General features: G+C 51.2%; 1 long non-coding RNA gene across 1 annotated transcript; it reads left to right on the forward strand.

Moving 5' to 3' along the window:
* Nucleotides 1–15964: 15964 nt before the first annotated feature.
* Nucleotides 15965–16792, forward strand: LOC131384525 (uncharacterized). The gene is made up of 2 exons (XR_009215452.1): nucleotides 15965–16086; nucleotides 16218–16792. It is a non-coding gene; the product is annotated as an uncharacterized LOC131384525 (long non-coding RNA).
* The last annotated feature ends 2828 nt before the right edge of the window (nucleotides 16793–19620 follow it).

Consider the following 19620-nt stretch of genomic DNA (forward strand, 5'->3'; position numbering starts at 1 on the left):
GGCTGGAGTGTAACGGCATGATCTCAGCTCACTGAAACCTCCGCCTCCTGGGTTCAAGCAATTCTCCTGCCTCAGCCTCCTGGGTAGCTGAGATTACAGGCGCCCACCACCACGCCTGGCTAATTTTTGTATTTTTAGTAGAGACAGGGTTTCACCATGTTGGCCAGGCTGGTCTCGAACTCCTGACCTTAGGTGATCCGCCCACCTCGGCCTCCTAAAGTGCTGGGATTACAGGCGTGAGCCACTGCACCCTTCGAGCTTGCACTCTTGACTGCCTATTGGACCTGCCTCCATCTCCTCACTAGGTTCCCTTCCTCCAGGGAACTCTGCCCTGTTCCTCTGGACCAGTGTTAGCATTAATTTTACACCATTCAACCCTCCTCACTGGTTATGCCTCCTCACCCCTCCCCCAGCTTACAGGGCAAATTCTCCAAGAAAAGGAAAAAGAGTTGGTTCCACAGCAGGGCTACAGATGCTGAGTCATTCTACCCCCAAATATGCTTAGCTGTCACCCATGACATTTCAGTCTCCCCACCCCCGCCTCCACCGTGCGGTCCTCTCTGCTCATCATTCAAGAGCCTCACCCCAACCCCTCCCACTCTTCCAAAAACCACCCTCAGCCTCTACAGTTTTTACCAAAGATTTTCCTTAATAATGAGCCTCAGAATTTGTGTACTGCTGTGCAGAAATGGTAATAATAATAATAGCTTCGATGTAATGAACACTTCCTCTTTGTCTGGCATACAAGTGAGATCTCTTTTAACTCTTTCTAAATATAGGAAACTCAGGCACTTATAAAGTCTTAGAGTAAGATGGAGAGCTGGGATTCTACCTGGAGATGCCTACCTTCAGATCTTACACTCTAAACAACTAAGCTATGATGAAAATATGCACAAAATAACTCAGTTGCTTCCTGGGGGTGGAAGTTAGGCCAGTGGAGTTGGAACTTTTTTTTTTTTTTTGAGACAGAGTCTCACTCTGTTGTCCAGGCTAGAGTCCAGTGGCACAATCTCAGCTCACTGCAACCTCCGCCTCCCGAGTTCAAGTGATTCTCCTGCCTCAGCCTCCCAAGTAGCTGGGGTTACAGGTACGCACCACCATGCCCTGCTAATTTTTTGTAGTTTTAGTAGACACAGGTTTCACCATGTTGGCCAGGCTGGTCTCGAACTCCTGACCTCAGGTGATCCACCCGCCTCAGCCTCCCAAAGTGCTGGGATTACAGGCAGGAGCCACCATGCCCAGCCTAAACATTTTTATCCTACCAAGAATTCCTTGCCGGGCGCGGTGGCTCAAGCTTGTAATCCCAGCACTTTGGGAGGCCAAGGCGGGCGGATCACCAGGTCAGGAGATCGAGACCACGGTGAAACTCCGTCTCTACTAAAAATACAAAAAATTAGCCGGGCGTGGTGGCGGGCGCCTGCAGTCCCAGCTACTCGGAGAGGCTGAGGCAGGAGAATGGCGTGAACCCGGGAGGCGAAGCTTGCAGTGAGCCGAGATTGCGCCACTGCACTCCAGCCTGGGCGACAGAGCGAGACTCCATCTCAAAAAAAAAAAAAAGAATTCCTCAAAGACCCTTGGTGCTGCCACAATGGAAATGAAATGGTCACATTTATAAGAAGGGAGTTTATGTTTACAAGGACTGTTATCACATTTATCATTTATGACCTGCTTTAAAGATAAGACATTTAGCTGCATCATCAAGAGTCTGTGATAATGCGCTGACACATCAGAGGTTCTGGGAGCCTGGAAGCCAAGGGGATCAGAGAAACACTGAGTGAGCCAACACAGCCAGCATCCTGAACTCACCAACCCATGGCAGCCAGGGCCATAGCATGACTGAGAAGTCATGGCCACTGGGGAAGGTGAATCCTCAGTCACTGCAACAAAGACCTTTGCATGCCACCAAGACACTTCCAATTCCCAAGTCAAGGACCACTGGACCACAGCGCTTTAGGGTCTCCAATGCCCTTCATTTTATTTTATTTTATTTTATTTGTTTGTTTGTTTGTTTTGTTTTTTTTTGAGATGGAGTCTTGCTCTGTCGCCCAGGCTGGAGTGCAGTGGCGCCATCTCGGCTCACTGCAAGCTCCGCCTCCCGGGTTCACGCCATCTCCTGCCTCAGCCTCTCCGAGTAGCTGGGACTACAGGCGCCCGCCGCCGCGCCCGGCTAATTTTTTTGTATTTTTAGTAGAGACGGGGTTTCACCGTGGTCTCGCTCTCCTGACCTCGTGATTCGCCCGCCTCGGCCTCCCAAAGTGCTGGGATTACAAGCGTGAGCCACCGCGCCCGGCCTATTTTATTTTATTTTTTATTTATTTTTTTGGAGACAAAGTTTTGCTCTTGTCATCCAGGTTGGAGTGCAATGGCACAATTTCAGCTCACTGCAACCTCCACCTCCTAGGTTCAAGCGATTCTCCTGCCTCAGTCTCCTGAGTAGCTGGGATTACAGGCACACACCACCACACCCAGCAAATTTTTGTATTTTTAGTAGAGACAGGGTTTCACCATGTTAGCCAGGCTAGTCTTGAGCTCCTGACCTCAGGTGATCCACCCCCCTTGGCCTCCCAAAGTGGTGGGATTACAGGCATGAGCCACCGCGTCCGGCCTCCAATGCCCTTTATAGCTCTTACTTCCTGTAAGTGCAAGAGCCAGCAAAACAGAAGCACCACCTCCTCCAGCTCACCTTGGATAGTCAGAGGTGACCCCTGTCAGACACCCAGCTTCCTGTGCCCAAGGCTCTAGAATGCTCCTGCCTCTGCTGCTTATTACCAGAGCAAATGTAGGAAGCTCTAAAGGAAGAATACCAGTGTGAGTGGTGCCATATGCCAAACACTGTGCTCTCTAGTTAAACAAAGAAAAATCCCCTACAGCTCTCTGTGGGGGACTTGAGCCTAAGGAAGTCTTCTCAATCCCAAGGTAGAGAAGTCACGAATGGCAGATCCTCCTAAAGCTCTTCCAGATCCCTAGCAAGTGTAGACGCCACAAACACCTATGCAGCAGCCCAGGGCCCAGTGAGCCAAGAAAGGAAAGGCAGGCCAGGCCTCCTCTGGGCTGCACTGGGGATAGTGACAGCAGCCCTCTGGCCCCCACTTGCCTTCAAGAGTCCGAAGGGATCTAAGGAACCGACAATACCCAGATCATAGCCTTGGACAATTCTGCCCCAAGACCTCCTTCAGAGGCGTCTTTCACACGTAACACTCTCTACTAAAGCACCTCAACCCCATTTCCCCAAGAACAAGCTGGAGCTCTTAAAGGCCTGGATCTCACACCCAGCTGAAACACCAGAATATCCACCTCCACCCAAATCCCTTTATTTACCTCTAATTCAATAGACCAGTGGGCCTAGCCCAGTGCCCAGGGCCTTCCCACCACACAGACAGCCAAATGAGCCCCTGTAAAAGGGCCACCTCATCTGCCCCCATCCTCTAGCTAGCTGTAGGGAGCTGGGATCTGTCCAGACACTTCAGGTCTCCATGGCCACAAGCCCAAAGTTGCATAGGGAGGTCATGAGAAAAGACCTTAGAAGCAGTCTGCTCTTTGAACCCTGGGATTATTCACTGACCAGCCAAAAAGGTGACAACCGTTCTGATGGCCCAGGTCAGACCAGCAACTCTAGGGCAGGGGTCTCAATGGAGGTCCTAGTTCCAAGGGGGTATATTAACCGTCTGGTGTTGAATACAAGTGTCTCCCTACACACATGCATTTTGGAAGGAGAGGAGTTAGAGCTTTCGCCAGATTCTCAAAGGGGCCCATGACTCCAACCTCTGGCCCTAGTTGGCCTGGCCCAGGAGCTGGGGATACAGCCCTAGTCATATCAACATCCCTGGGCCATCCTCGCTGTCCAGGGTCTCTCTTCTATTCAAGGATGTGCCCAGGTCGGTAGCAGTATCCCGTTGGCCTTGTCCTGACCCTTCCAGCTGCAGAAAGTGGACAGGGGGTTTCACACCCAGCCCTCCTGCACACGCTCCAGCTTCCTGGAGACCCGAGCCAGATTTCTCCCAGCAGCACCTCTCCATCCTAGAGATGGCACCCTCCATTCAAATTGAGGTATCAGTGGCACTGACCCCCAACAACAGAGAGGACCCAGCTTCACACTTGATCCAGCAGGGGCCCAACCGCATGGTGAGATGACTTCCTCCATGAGAGAATTCCTGGGGTCCCTCACCTCCTTCAGGCACGGTTGGCTATAAAGAAAAGGGGTGAAAGGCCCAGAACATCTCCCTGAGTCCTTTCTCCTGGGCCAGGTGGCTCAGGTGCTGCGGGATCACCCAGGGAAGGCTCATTCCTCTCGCTACGAGACGCTGACTGCGGATCAGGTGGGGAGCACGGTGGATGGTCTTCTTGTATCCTCTATCGCCTCCAGGACATCTTGTTTCTAAACTCCCAGAGAGTCCCCTCACCTTCTACTCCACCAAAAAAAGGAAAATCTAAACCCTCCCTCCCCTTAAAACACATTCCTTCTCAGGAATTTAATTTCAGTGTACGTTTCTTGGAGCTAAAACTTTTTTTAAGGGGAAAAGAAATGGGCAGGGCAGTGCTGGGTGTAAGGCGACCATGCGACCGAGAAAAGGAAGAGGGCGGAATGAATAAACGCCGACACCAGCCCCCCTTGGAGCTCAGAGCCTGGGACACAGGAGCCGCCGGGGCGGGGGAGCAGGGGCGGGGACAGCGCATTCCCAACTTTCCCTGGCCGGGTTGACGGGAGATACAGCTCCCAGGGGACCGGGAGGGACCAAAAAAGGCTGAGCCGACCTGTGACATCGGCGGGGGGCAGGAAGCGAAGCTCCCCTCCCCCTGAAAGGCGCTCGGCTCCCAGCAGGCGCCCCCGCCTGCCGTCGCCTCCCAGCCTGCGCCCCCAGGCCCGGGCACGGCGGGGAGGGGCGCCCACACAAAAGGGGGAGCGGCGGGAGAGGGGACTCGGGCGGAGCCGGCTCCGGGAGGCCTCGTCTCCCTTCCCTGCGGCGCCGGCCCGCGCCCTCCGGTCTAATCGCGCGCCCCGCTCCCGGCCCCCCAGATGCCCGCACGCCCCCCGCGCCCGGGGCCCGGGATGAAGTGGGGGCTCGGGAAGGAAGGGCGGGCGGGGACCTGCCGCACGCGGAGCTCCCGGGGAGCCGCGCCGACAGCCCCGGGAATCAAACTCGCGACGGCCGGGCCCTCCCGGCGGTGCCTGGGCAACGGGTCCCGAGAAGGTGGGGCCGCCGGGCCGGGGCCGGGGCCGGGATTGCGCGCGGGGCGCCGGCGAGGACCGCGCCCGGGGCCGGGCGGGAGCCGCGGGAGCGCGGGGGGTCTTACCGGGCAGCGCCACGCGCGTCCGCTCCGCGCGGGCCGCAGGGGCCGGGCCGCGGGCCGGGCGGGGGAGGGGCTGCAATCCGCAGCGGCGGCGGCGGCAGGGCCGGGCTCGGCGGCGGCGGCGCGGCTGGGGCGCGGGGAGGCGGAGAAAGTGAGGCGAGGCCGGCTTCCTAGCGGCAGGAGGCGAGAAATGCAGTTGTCCCTGCGCGGCTGCCGGCAGGGCCACAAGTGGGGCCGCGCGGGGAGGAGCGGGGCTGCGGGCGGGGCGGGGGCCAGGCTGCGGCGCCCCCGGGCCCTTTCCCGATGGCCGACCCCTTTCCAGAGAGGAGGGAAGCGGACCTGGGGGTCCGGAAACCTACATGGTTGCCGGGGGTGGAGAGGGGAGCACCCGGTGAAAGCTGGAAAAATGCCCTCCGTGTACCTCCCTCCCCGGCCGCAGTGACTCCCTAGCTTGCGGGCAGGAGGGCGTGAGCGGGGTGCCTCGACCTCCTGCGCAGAGCGGGGTGCGGGGCATCCTGCCCCTCCCAGCTGCGGAGAGGGTGGGCGGAGGAGACCTGAGACCTCCGAGACTCCGCGGGGAGCTAAGAGCAGGGCTGCCCGACTGGTTCCAGGTTAGTGCCAGGAACCCAGGGTGAGGACGCACAGCTGGGGCTTGGGACACAGGTGTGGAGGAGGGGCAGCTCCCTCGAATTAGGGCCCCGGAAAGGAAACCAAGTCAAATGCTGAGGCCACAGGAGATGGTGGGAAGGGGGAACAAATCAATCACTCGTCCACACCGACAGATACCACCTGCCATCTCCCATTTTCTCCTCCCCGCAACCTCCCCAGCATCCCTGATCACTTCAAGGGCTGCTGAGCCCTGGGAAGATTTTCCACGGAAGAACTTGTTTAATAAATGGGAAACTGACCTTTGCTATGCTTTTCCCACGTGCTCTCGTTTCAGACTCCAATTTGGGAGTGGGTAGCCTAGGTCAGGTGGCGACCACCAAGCACCCTGCTACCTAGGGGATCTGAGGAGGGTGAAGCCAGATGCAATCTAAGCTCTGTCCCCAAACAACTTGCAAAGGGTCTGCACCCTCCTCCTGGAAAACTCTGCCTTACAGACCCATTTGCCCATCTGGGCCCAGAACCCCAGGAATAGCCCCCTCTCCCCTCCTCTGAGCGCTTGCAATTTGCTAGCCTTGCTGAGACAGATCGACACGCTCAGCCTCAGAGACAGCTGATGGTAAAAACCACAAACCAAAGTGCCCCAGACACCAATGTGTTTCCATCATTTGCATGTCAAGGGCAAGTTTCTTCAGCAAGTTGGGAAACTGGAAGGGGGAGAAACCTCAGAACCACACCCTCCTCGGGGAGGCCCAACGTTAGGTTACCATGTTGAACGGAACTCCAGGACTGGGTTTCCAAACCCCTCTGAGGATCTCCTCTCTCCTGCTCCCCTCTCCCCACACTTCTTCACTCCCTGGTGCATTCAATTTCCGGGGGAGGCAGGGTGCTTGTAATCCCAGAAGATGATCTTCAGGCCCCAGGTTAAAGATTCTTAATCCGGAGGGACAGACCCATGCCTTTATACTGACTCCTGGCTCCTTTCCCAGGTTGTAACTGAGAGCTCAGGATTTGTCCGCCTGGCCAATATAGTCTAGATTATGTTATCAGGTGTATTACCTTACACTTACCCGTAGTGCAGTTCATTTGTCACTTTCCTGCTTACTTGCAAGATCCCTCTGCAGTTCATCCCTGTCACCTGGGCATTTCAGGAGCAGAAAAATGAGTCTGCAAACTTGGAGATTTCCATTTGCACTCGCCTGTGGATTGCTCGTAAATTTTTTTTTTTTTTTTTGAGACGGAGTTTCGCTCTGTCGCCCAGGCTGGATTGCAGTGGCAAGATCTCGGCTCACTGCAGCCTCTGCCTCCCAGCTTCAAGCAATTCTCCTGCCTACGCCTCCTGAGTAGCTGGGGTTACAGGCGGGTGCCACCACACCCGGCTAGTAAAATTTGTAAATACATTATTATTATAGTATTAATAAAACCAGTTGCCCTAATGGACATTCTTCCTTGAAGCACACTTTTCTTGGGCTTTGCTAACATATTACCCCTTTTGGGTCTGTCCTTCTGGAAGCTTTTTCTCAGACCCCTTCCCTGCCTCTAACAACCTCCCCAGCCCCAGACACCTCCACCCACTCCCACCACTGCCTCTGAACCCCCAGGGCTCCAGCCCCTCACACCAGCCACCCACAGAGGGCCACCTGTGGGTCTCCCAGACACCTAAAACTCAAGGAGGCTAAAGGCAACTGAGACCTCTTCCCTACCTAAGCCACCTCCTCCTACTCTCCTGAATCCGCCTCTGGCTCAGAGGCTGGAAGCCTCAGTCTCCTGTGCATCTTCCCTGGCACTCTACTGGTTATCAGATCCTGTTCATTTCTCCTTCTCTCCCCACCTCACTCCTCCACTTCTGCCTGGTTCAGGCCCTATTGTCTCTGCTCTTCCAAAGATGAGATGTCCCTTTTGCTTTCCAGCCCAACCTCCTATGTGCTTCAGGAGACTCTGTTAGTTCTTCTTTCTCCTCCCCTCTCCTTCAAAACTACAAACACTTCAGGATACCCCCTTCTAAGGGAACCTGGCCCCAACCCTGCTCTGCCCTCAAGTCATTGCCCTGTTTCTGTCTTCTGCATTCATCAGTAGGCCTCCCCTAAGAAGAAACCAGACCCACTGTCTGCTTCTTCAAGCCCCATTCAATCCTCAACTTCCTACTATCTGACTTTCTTCCCCTTCATCCTAGGGGAAGATGATTTTTACAGGGAGGCACCGGCATCATTCTAGGGGAAGATGCCTTTCCAAGGGAGGCACCCTTAGGCTCCTCATTGTTTCAACCCATGGGCCTCCTCCCTATCCCACTCCTTCACTCCATTGGAGCCCTGGATGTTGCTAATGCCTCCTTGAAATCATTCCCATCCTCATGGCTTCCTAGCCTCTGCGTCTTTCTATCCACTCCCTCATTTCTTCAGCTCTGCCTGCCCCAGGGATTTCTCCAAGGCTGAGTCCTCTAACTTTCTAACCAACCCCTCTTTCCAGATGTTCTCACAGGGGGAATAGAGTGGGGCAGGTACCAACCCCTCATGGCTCCACTTGCAGACTGCTTATATATATATGTGTATATATATATATATATATATATTTCCTTTTAAGACAGAGTCTCGCTCTTGTTGTCCAGCTTGGAGTGCAGTGGCACAATCTCGGCTCACGGCAACCTCTGCCTCCCAGGTTCAAGCGATTCTTCCAACTCAGCCTCCTGAGTAGCTAGAACTACAGGTGCACGCCACCATGCCCAGCTAATTTTTTTATTTTTAGTAGAAACGCAATTTTGCCATGTTGGCCAGGCTGGTCTCAAACTCCCAACCTCCACCCGCCTTGGCCTACCGAAGTGCTGGAATTACAGGCGTGAGCCACCGCACCCGGCTGTTTTTTTGTTGTTGTTGTTGTTGTTGTTGTTTTGTTTGTTTCTTTTTTTTTTTTTTGAGATGTAGTTTCGCTCTTGTTGCCCAGGCTGGAGTGCAATGGCACAATCTTGGCTCACCGCAACCTCTACCTCCCAGATTCAAGCGATTCTCCTGTCTCAGCCTCCCGAGTAGCTGGGATTACAGGCATGCACCACCACACCCAGCTAATTTTGTATTTTTCGTAGAGATGGGGTTTCTCCATGTTGGTCAGGCTGATCTCAAACTCCTGACCTCAGGTGATCTGCCCACCTCGGCCTCCCAAAGTGCTGGGATTACAGGCGTGAGCTACCATGCCCAGCCAAATTTTATTAATAACATTACCCCCTCTGCTCCTAGTGGAGTGTGCTGGTGACCTCTCTGAGCACCCCACTCCCTCTCTGAAGTCCCTGACTGGCATGTGTTACTGCCATTGGACAAGCTGTCCCACAGCCACTGCACTTTCAGCGTGGGGAGCCTGGAGCCCATCATCTCCACATCCTTTGCAAGAATTCTCTGTCCTGGATAAGGAGCACCTCCCATTCACTCAAGCTGCAGATGTTACATGCTGCCTTCCTCCCCTCCCACATTCAACCCCTTCAGTAAACTCAGGGCTTTCTGCTTCTGAGTTTCTCTGGAATCTGCCCCCTCTCCTCTGCCCTGGCTCAGGCCCTGCTGCCAGGGCCCTGCCTTTCAATCCATCCTCTTCAGTGCCAGCAGTTACTTTTCTAATGTACAAACTGGTCATGTCTCTGCACTGCTGAACAGGGTGGATGACTTCCCATTGTTTGGAGAATGAAATTTAAACTCTTGAGAGAAACTCTTCCCAGGCTGCCCTTAACTTCCATTCCAGCTCCTCCCATTTTCTGTCCTCATGCCACCCACCCACTCCCAGGCTAGAACCAGCCAAGAGCAGGGCAGGCACCGTGGCTCACATCTGTAGTCCCAGCACTTTGGGAGGCCGAGGCGGGTGAATCACTTGAGGCCAGGAGTTCGAGACCAGCCTAGCCAACATGGTAAAACTCTATCTCTACTAAAAATACAAAAATTAGCCAGGCGTGGTGGCAGGCGCCTGTGGTCCCAGCTACTTGGGAGGCTGAGGCAGGAAAATTGCTTGAACCTGGGAGGTGGAGGTTGCAGTGAGCCAAGATCTGCTTGACTCCAGCCTGGGTGACAGAGCGAGACTCAATCTCAAACAAACAAACAGAACCAGCCAAGAACACTTGCTGTTTCCACAGACTGAATGTGAAGGTGATGGAAGCCTTTTGCTAAGTCTGTGGCTGTATGAAGTTCAGATCGCTGGAGCATATGGCATTATCTACTGTGAGAATGAGGCTGATGGAGAGCCACTGGGCTCAGGCTTGGAAATGGTGAGCTCTGATCGGACCGTGGGGAAAACAGGACATTTCCCTTCTTAAGTTCCCCCAGCCCAGGGCATGAATGGTTGATAAGGAGAGTAGATGGTTGCGGCTTTGCAACAAACCACATTGTCCCTGCCATCATGAGACCCACTCCTCCTCCTAGGACTACCAAAGACAGCTTAAGAAGGCTGGAGGTAGGGCCAGGCATGGTGGCTCACGCCTGTAATCCCAGCACTTTGGGAGGCAGAGGTGGGCGGATCACGAGGTCAGGAGATCAAGACCATCCTGGCTAACATGGTGAAACCCCGTCTCTACTAAAAATACAAAAAAAATTAGCCAGGCACGGTGGCGGGTGCCTGTAGTCCCAGCTACTCGGGAGGCTGAAGGAGGAGAATGGCGTGAACCTGGGAGGTGGAGCTTGCAGTGAGCCGAGATAGCACTCCAGCCTGGGCGACAGAGCAAGACTCCGCCTCAAAACAAACAAACAAAACAACAAAAACAACAACAACAAAAGAAGGCTGGAGGTAGAATAGCAAGTTGTGTAAACATCCAAATAATTTGGATAATCCTGACCCTTTCTCCTCTGACCAATTTAATCAAGGAACTCAGAGGAAACTTGCCACCTTGAACTCCTGGGCTCAAGAGATTCTCATGTCTCAGTTTCCTGAGTAGCTGGGGCTACAAGCCTGTACCACCGCACCAGGCTATTTAAAGAAAAAACCTTTTTTGTAAAGGTGAGGTTTTGCCATCTTGCCCAGGCTGGTCTCGAGCTCCTGGGCTCAAGCCATCCTTTTGTCTCAGCCTCCCAAAGTGCTGGGATTACAGGCATGAGCCACCGCGCCCGGCCCAGCCCAGGAAACTTTTAAGGAACTGGTAACATCACTTGGGGATTTGAAAGAACACACAGGTGAACCGTGGAAGCAGTCGCAAAAAAAAATAAAATAAATAAAATAAATAAAAATAAAATAAATAAATAAATAAATAAATAAATAAATAAATAAGCAAACAACTCCCTTGTGAGTTAATAGCTAGATGGATGATGACTGTGGGCTTGCCAATTTGATGGCTATCTGAAAGGATTCCTGGGGACTTTCACCCCTTCCCCAGGGTGCCAGCACCAACATCATGTCTGTGAGCCCTTCTTCCTTTGCATAAGGAATTGCTCCCTTGCAGTCCCTGTGTCCATCCCGCCAGCCTATAGAGAGAGACAGTGCGTGCCATTATAGTTGGTCTCGTCATGAACTCCTGGGAGGTAAGGGGTGTTTTCCATCTATCTCAGTGTCTGCACCCCGCGAGATTGAGTAAATATTTGCCAAAGGCCTGAATTCTAACAACTGAGTGAGACATGCCCTGTTTGCCTTTATAAAAACCACTATCTTCCCCTTGATTGGTAACAGTTTGTGAGGCTCCAGGGATCTTACCCACCTTGTACAGAGGCTGCCAGCTTGTCCTCTGCAAGGCCTTGGGGTGGAGAGTAGACCTAGATAAATGGAATCCTGTGTAATAATTAAAATTGTTCTTAAAGAATAGTGAGGCCGGCCGGGCGCGGTGGCTCACGCTTGTAATCCCAGCACTTTGGGAGGCCGAGGCGGGCGGATCACGAGGTCTGGAGATCGAGACCAAGGAGAAACCCCGTCTCTATTAAAAATACAAAAAAATTAGCCGGGCGTGGTGGCGGGCGCCAGTAGTCCCAGCTACTCGGGAGGCTGAGGCAGGAGAATGGTGTGAACCCGGGAGGCGGAGCTTGCAGTGAGCCGAGATTGCGCCACTGCACTCCAGCCTGGGCGACAGAGCGAGACTCCGTCTCAAAAAAAAAAAAAAGTTCATGATACAATGTTGGGGAAAAGGAATGCTACAAAACAAAATGCAATGATCCCATTTATTTTTATTTGGTAAAAATAAAATATTTTTTTGTAAAAACAAAAATATAAACATAAAAGAAAAGACTTGAAGAAAATATACCAAAATGTTAACATCGTTAGATGAGGGTTTAAAGATAACTTTTATTTTGTTGTTACTATTTTTCTGGATTTTCTGAATTTCCTACATTGTACATCCATTGCTTTATCATCGATTCTGTATATCTGTCTATATTTAGCCTTCAAAATCATTATAATTGGAAGGAGGAAAGTTAAACACAAATGACTTTCCTCCATAATTATTCTTAAGCTATTTCTTTTTTTTTTTTTTTTTAGACGGAGTCTCACTCTGTCACCCAGGCTGGAGTGCAGTGGCACAATCTTGGCTCACTGCAACCTCCGCCTCCTGTTGCCCAGACTGGCCTCAAATTCCTGGGCTCAAGTGATCCCCCCGCCTCAGCCTCCCAAGTAGCTGGGGCTACAAGTGTGCACCAGCATCGCCTTGACTTGTTCGTCATCACTCTAATACTCAATGAATGATGCCTGTTTTTCTTATTGTCATTCTTCCAATTCCAAGAAGGGATACCTGAGATAAATTTGGTCTAGATGCTCAGATGTGGTTCTTCCCAGAAATGAAGCTCCCTAGAAGAGGTTGTGGGGTGGAGCAGGATAAATATTTCTGTGTGGGACTTGGGGAGCAGGTGCTGCAGGTGGAGGAGCCACATGGCCCTGGTGTCCTGGGGAAGGATCCTCCCTTCTTGGAGGGAGAGAACCTCTGCTGGGCCAGCAAATGGTCAGCGAAGGAGGAGAGAGGAAGCTGTCACTAAATCATTGACCCCTGAACAGGGTTCTGGGCACTAGCTGAAATGTCAAAAATGTTTTACTCTTTGGAGGAAGAGCCTCACTTGGGTTGCACAGCAAAGTGGTGGGGGGAGGACCCTATAGAGGGCTGACTGATGTCTTCAGAGTGGCTTGTTTCTTAAAAAGAGAAAAGAGAAACCTCCTCCTGGAGGCAGGGCTGAGCCTCTGGGGCAAGAGGACCCTGAAGCTATGGCAGGACTGAGTTCCTAGGAGCCAGACCCTCAGCCTCAGGCCTCACACTCCAGTCTATAGAGCCTGCTCCCTTTAGGGTAGGGAAGGTAGAGCCCAGGGCTCAGTTTGGCTCCATTCTACAGTCAGGAACGCGTCACATTATTGTGGCAGGTTGAGAAGCACAGCAGGAGATGGTAGCATAGAGGGGCACATCTACCACTGAGGCACAAGAAGGCTGAATTGAGATTTAAGGGAGCAGGAGGATGTAGTCACCCATTTCTTTACGAATTCATGGATTACTATTTTCCTTCGATTGTGTATAATTTGTTATTATCAGTATCTATTTTGGCTTAGATTGTTTCGGACTTGGCCATGTGCCAACTCCTGGAATTCTGCTGCTGCAATCTCATCTTCTTTGAGCACTTCCATACTTTCTTGTGCAAAGAGACATTTCAACCATCATGGTAAAGATTTAATTAGATCATCAATGAATGCTAAATCTAAGATGAAATTTTGCTGAGGAGTAGGATATATAGATGGTCTTCAAATGTCTCCCCACAGACTGCTTATTAGTTGCAAGGGCAGGGGAAAGTAATTATGTGATAGAGAAAATGGGTAACACCTTGCCCAGTGATCAATGTTAACATCATGTATGAAGGACAGAGGGACATTGTGTGTTTCCAGATGTGATATCCTGAGGACACGTGGCCTATGCGTTATTCCCGCTGAAAATGTAGAACTTCATCTCTCTCTCTCTCTCTTTTTTTTTTTTTTTGAGACATTCTCGCTCTGTCACCAGGCTGGAGTGCAGTGGCACGATCTCAGCTCACTGCAACCTCTGCCTCCTGGGTTCATGTGATTCCGCTGCCTCAGCCTCCCGAGTAGCTGGGACGACAGGCACATGCCACCACGCCTGGCCAGAACTTCATCTTAATCATGAGGAAAAGCCAGACAAATACAAAATGGAGAATGTTCCATTAAAAAAAAAAGGCGGGGTCTGTATTTTTTTTAATGCCAGCTATGTACATGTTCCAGATTTCTGGAGGCTAGAGAGACATGACAACTCAAGAGTGAGCAGTCTAGAAGGATTTGAACTTCTCTCCCTCATCCTACTGGGTAGGTGGTAGTGCCCCTTTTCTTCTTAGGAAGGAAAGAGGAGGTCAGGCCTGTGCCAGGCTTGCAGCTAGAGAAGAATGAAATCTTTGATTGTTGGGATGATGAGATTATACGGGGAGGCTGTACAGATGCCTTCTCTGGATGTAATGAAGGAGATGGAATAACCTGACCCAAAACTAGATCTTTTACTGGAATGGAGAAAATGCTGTAAAAGACATAATTAGGGCCAGGCTCAGTGGCTCATACCTGTAATCCCAGCACTTTGGGAGGCCAAAGCGGGAGGATCATGAGGTCAAGAGATCGAGACCATCCTGGCTCACATGGTGAAACCCTGTCTCTACTAAAAATACAAAAATTGGCTGGGCATGGTGGTGCATGCCTGTAATCCCAGCTACTTGGGAGGCTGAGGCAAGAGAATAGCTTGAACCCAGGAGGTGGAGGTTGCAGTGAGCCGAGATCGTGCCACTGCACTGCAGCCTGGGCGACAGAGCGAGACTCCGTTTCAAAAAAAAAAAGAAAAAGAACATAACTACATCAACTAACAACTGGAATAAGGATGGTAGATTAAATAAAAGTATTATACAAATGTAAGTGTATAAAGTTAATAACTGTGCTGTGGTGTAATCGCATATCTCTATTTTTAGGAAATACATGCAGAAATATTTAGGGGTAACAGCTATGATGTATGAAACCCTGGAATGGTTCAGAAAAAAAAAAATTGGATAGAGCCCCATAAGGTGATTAAGCAAGGGATAAAATGTTAATAATAGGTGAATTTGGGTAAAGGGTATATAGGTATTTCTTGGACTGTTTTCACTTTTGCAACTTTTTGTAAGTTTGTAATTGTTTCCAAATATATATCCAATGTTCCAGGCTCACTCTGTGTTTTCCCTGCCCAAGCCCTGCAATCGGCTTTTTCTCCAGGAGTCCTAATGAGCAGGAACTTTAGCCACATTTTAAAAGTAGGTGAATGAGAAGAAGGCTTTCCTAGTATATGGAACAGCAGGATTAAAGACAAAGAAATATGAAATACAAGTGTAAATGGTAGAAAGGACTGCCGGCGAAGTGGGTGAAAGCCTAACCCAGCAAAAGGTCTCGCCGGATAAAATCATGGCCTCGCCAGGCTTGGTGGCTCACCCTGTAATCCCAGCACTTTGGGAGGCCGAGGTAGGCAGATCACGAGGTCAAGAGATCAAGACCATCCCTGCCAACATGGCGAAACCCCGTCCTACCAAAAATACAAAAATTAGCTGGGTGTGGTGGCACACGCCTGTAGTTCCAGCTACTGAGGAGGCTGAAGCAGGAGAATCGCTTGAACCCAGGAGGCGGAGGTTGCCGTCAGCCGAGATCACGCCACTGCACTCCAGCCTGGTGACAGAGCAAGACTCCGTCTAAAAAACAAAACAAAACAAACCGTGGCCTCACCTGGGTATGCAAAACGCAGCCCCCACAGTTCCCGTAAGCCTGATCCCATTCACTCGTACAGTTGTAATTTGGATGTGGGATACAGTAAACGGACAGATTGAGCCATCCCTGAGGGGCCAACACCACACCTGGGGGCACGTCATCTGCGGAAACCATAGAACTGAATTGTATCTATTTACATCAGATGAGTACAGCTACTGTGCAGAGTGCGGAAAGTGAAGCAGCATTCGAGGTCCAAAGCTCCAGCAGGAGAGAAGCAATGCTTTCTGTGAATGAGATACAGGCCGCCGCCCGCCCAATCAGAACCCCGGAGATATCAGCCAATCCCGGCCCGCCGATGCTCTAGTATCGGGCGGGGCCCACACGCCCAAGAGTTGTTTGTCTGCCTCGGGTCCCCTCCAGCCCTACCGTTGGAGGAAAGAGGCGGAGAGGAGGCCAGGAAGCCGGCAGGGTAGATCAGGCCAAATGGTGGGGGGCGCCAAATGCCAGGCCAATGTGGAGCCAGTTTGGGCTGGTTCCTCTCTCGGATCAGTGAGTCCCTGACGCCTTTGGGAGGGGAGGTGGAGCTGTGAGGGCTGACTCTGGACTGAGCGGGCTAGAAGGATCTGGGCTTCTCTCCCTCATCCCACCTGGCTAGGTGGTGGTGTTCCTTTTCTTCTTAGGAAGGAAAGAGGAGGTCTGGCCTATGCTGAGCTTGCAGCTAGAGAAGGACGAACGAACTCTTTGTCAGGACGGCGAGATTGCCGGGGGAAGCTGTACAGGTGCCTTCTCTGGATATAGTGAATGTGGAGAATGAAGGAGATGGAATGACCTCTCTGAAGCAGGATGCACCATCTCCAGATAGGCACGTATTGGATCTCCCAGCCTGGTGACTCTTCCGTGGTCTAATCTGAACACCTCTGACCTGCCACACCTCTGGCCAGCCTCCAGTTAGCTGCTTTTCAGGAGATGTGCCATCCGTCTCTTTTTCTCATTCCTCGGATGAAGCTCGTTCCCCATGCTGGATGCCAACCCCCAAAATCTGAGGCGAGAAAGCAATGCAGGAAGGCAATTCAGCTCCTTTGCAGATCTGTCAGAGAATGCAATTGGTGCCTTTGAGCAAAGTGATGCTGCCATGACCTAAACTGGAAATAGGAGGACCAGATAGAGATGGGCTACATTGAATTCGAGGCTCCATCCTCTGTACCAGGCCCTGGGCTAAGCACTTTACATGCTTCAGATTAAAACTTTACTAGGACCGCGTGCGGTGGCTTATATCTGTAATCCCAGCACTTTGGGAGGCCGAGGTGGGTGGATCACCTGAGGTCAGGAGTTCAAGACCAGGATGACCAACATGGTGAAATCCTGTCTCAACCCAAAATACAAAAATTAGCTGGACGTGGTGGCACGTGCCTGTAATTCCAGCTACTCTGGAGGCTGAGGCAGGAGAATCATTTGAACCCAGGAGGCGGAGGTTGTAGTGAGCCAATATCGCACCATTACACTCCAGCCTGGGCAACAAGAGTGAAACTCCATCTCAAAACAAAACAACGAAACTTTACTAGGTTGGATTTATTGTCATGCTTATTTTACAGCTTAGGAAACAGAGGGCAGAGAGGCTACATATCTTGCTGAAGGTTACATAGCTTCACGTGGCACAGCTTGGATTTGTACCCAGGCCTCTCAGATTCCAAGTCTCTGCTCTTGATCATAACCCTAAACTACAGCACCTCCCAGCTGTTCCTTATGCCAAATCGCCCTCTGCTCTGGATCCCCTGTGGGCCCTCCTCACTTACCTTGGTGCTTACTCCTGTTTCTGGCCTTGGTACTTGGTTCCTTGTTGTGTTTCAAATCTCCTGGACGTTGGGATTAATCAATACAGGGCAAAATCAGCAACAATCACAGGCTGCCATGAACCCACTAATTTGGAATCAGAGATTTAGGAATGTAACAAAACTTTTGGAAGCTATGGTCCAATTTGGAAACTAGCCTCCCTTCTGAGGGTGCTAAACTGCCTCCACCTTTATTTTGATATCTCCCACCTATTCCTGTTATACCAAGGAAGAATAAACTAACTGCCTGACGTTAGTTCAGGCAGGGGAAGGTTTCAGAGGAAGCAACATTTAAATTACACTTTCTGCATGTCTAGAGGTTTACAGTGGAGAAAGAATGTTGGAGGGCTGGTTATGGGGAGTGCATTCTAGGCCTAGAAAACAGCAAAAGCAATGACTCTGTCTCCTTTCTCTCTCTCTTCCCAAAGACTCCCCCTTCTTCTCCCTCAGAGGTGCCTGATAGCCACAGAGTCTCTGGTGTTGACAAAGTGACAGAACTTCCCTTACGTTGACCGGGCCACCCTGGAATCAGGACCTACTCTTTTGGGACAGAGCTCTGGGATTTCAGGAAAGAGTGGGACCCCACTTCTTCCAGCAAGAAGTGGTTCACAGGTCCCCAATCTTCATTACTTGAATCTTGCCTGTTTCTTCAGCTACTGATTTTTCTCTTTTTTTTTTCTTTTTTCTTTTAAGACGGAGTCTTATTCTGTTGCCCAGGCTGGAGTACAATGGTACGATTTTGGCTCACCACAACCTCTGCCTCCCGGATTCAAGTGATTCTCCTGCCTCAGCCTCCCGAGTAGCTGGGATTACAGGCATGTGCCACCATGCCCAGCTAATTTGTGTATTTTTAGTAGAGATGGGGTTTCACTATGTTGGCCAGGCTGGTCTCGAACTCCTGACCTCATGATCCGCCTGCGTTGGGCTCCCAAAGTGCTGGGATTACAGGCATGAGCCACTGCACCCCGCCTTTTCTCCTTTATCTGGTGAAGAAAAGCACATCTTCTTTCCTGCCTATTGGCTGAAACAAATCATCACAGCTGGCTTAGACTAGCAGCCTGTCTCCAAGTTCCCTGAGTAATTATGTCTAGCCCAGGGCAGGTACATGGAGAGGGTGGTCAGGGTGGGAGTGATGCCACAGATAGCACAAGAACATTTCCTCCAAAATGTCTCTTTTCCCTTCTTTAACCTCTTCCTAACCTCCAAGACTCCCCTTTTTCTTCCTCCATATACACGCAGGACTGATTTCTCTCTAGCTCTTTTCCTGCCACTAACAAAGGTAAGAATTCCTTGGCTCATGGGCAAGGGCCTTGGGGATCCAAGCTCCTTCAAAACAGATCTGTCTGGCTGACTCTGTAGGGATAATAAGCCTCTGGCAGTCCCTAGTTGTCCCTAAGATTGGCAAAGACCTGGCTTCCCATCCCAGTCTTTGAGGATGGCTCTCTTCTCCATGGGCAGCCTCTAGAATTGGTGCATCTGTCCCAGCCTAGCCTGAGCACTGACTGCCAGAGAGAGCTGTTAGACCAGTCATTCGAAGGACACAGCGCTCCCTTTCATTCCCCTTGATCTCCTCATCCTCTCAGCTGTCATGCCAAAAGGATAGCCCACTGGCAGAACAGAATATTTTCCTCAAATGTCCTGCTTTAGTTTCTGACACAGCCAGATGCAGGTGGACCTCACTTTAAGGAAACCCCATTAATGAGAGTTCTGCCTACATGCTTAGCAGTTACATACATTACAAAGGAGTCGTGATTTTAAGTTCTTATTTTATGTAATCTTGAAAGAGATATTTAGGGGTTGGGAGGGAGGTGGGATGTCAGTTTAAGATAGAGATGAAGAGGACTTCTGAAATTATGATGCATGTCAGTAGTGATAGAGAATCTTTTTTTTTTTTTTTTTTTTGAGACAGAGTCTGGCTCTGTCGCCCAGGTGACAGGCAGAGGCTGAGACATAAGGATTGCTTGAACCTGGGAGGCAGAGGTTGCAGTGAGCTGAGATTGTGCCACTGCACTCCAGCCTAGGCGACAGAGCAAGACGCTGTCTTAAACAAATGGGCCGGGCGCAGTGGCTCACGCCTGTAATCCCAGCACTTTGGGAGGCCAAGACGGGTGGATCACAAGATCAGGAGATCGAGATCATCCTGGCTAACATGGTGAAACCCCGTCTCTACTAAAAATACAAAAAATTAGCTGGGCGTGGTGGCGGGTGCCTGTAGTCCCAGCTACTTGGGAGGCTGAGGCAGGAGAATGGCGTG

The sequence above is a fragment of the Hylobates moloch genome, unplaced genomic scaffold, assembly GCF_009828535.3.
Source record: "Hylobates moloch isolate HMO894 unplaced genomic scaffold, HMol_V3 SCAFFOLD_10, whole genome shotgun sequence".
Taxonomy (NCBI): Eukaryota; Metazoa; Chordata; class Mammalia; order Primates; family Hylobatidae; genus Hylobates; species Hylobates moloch.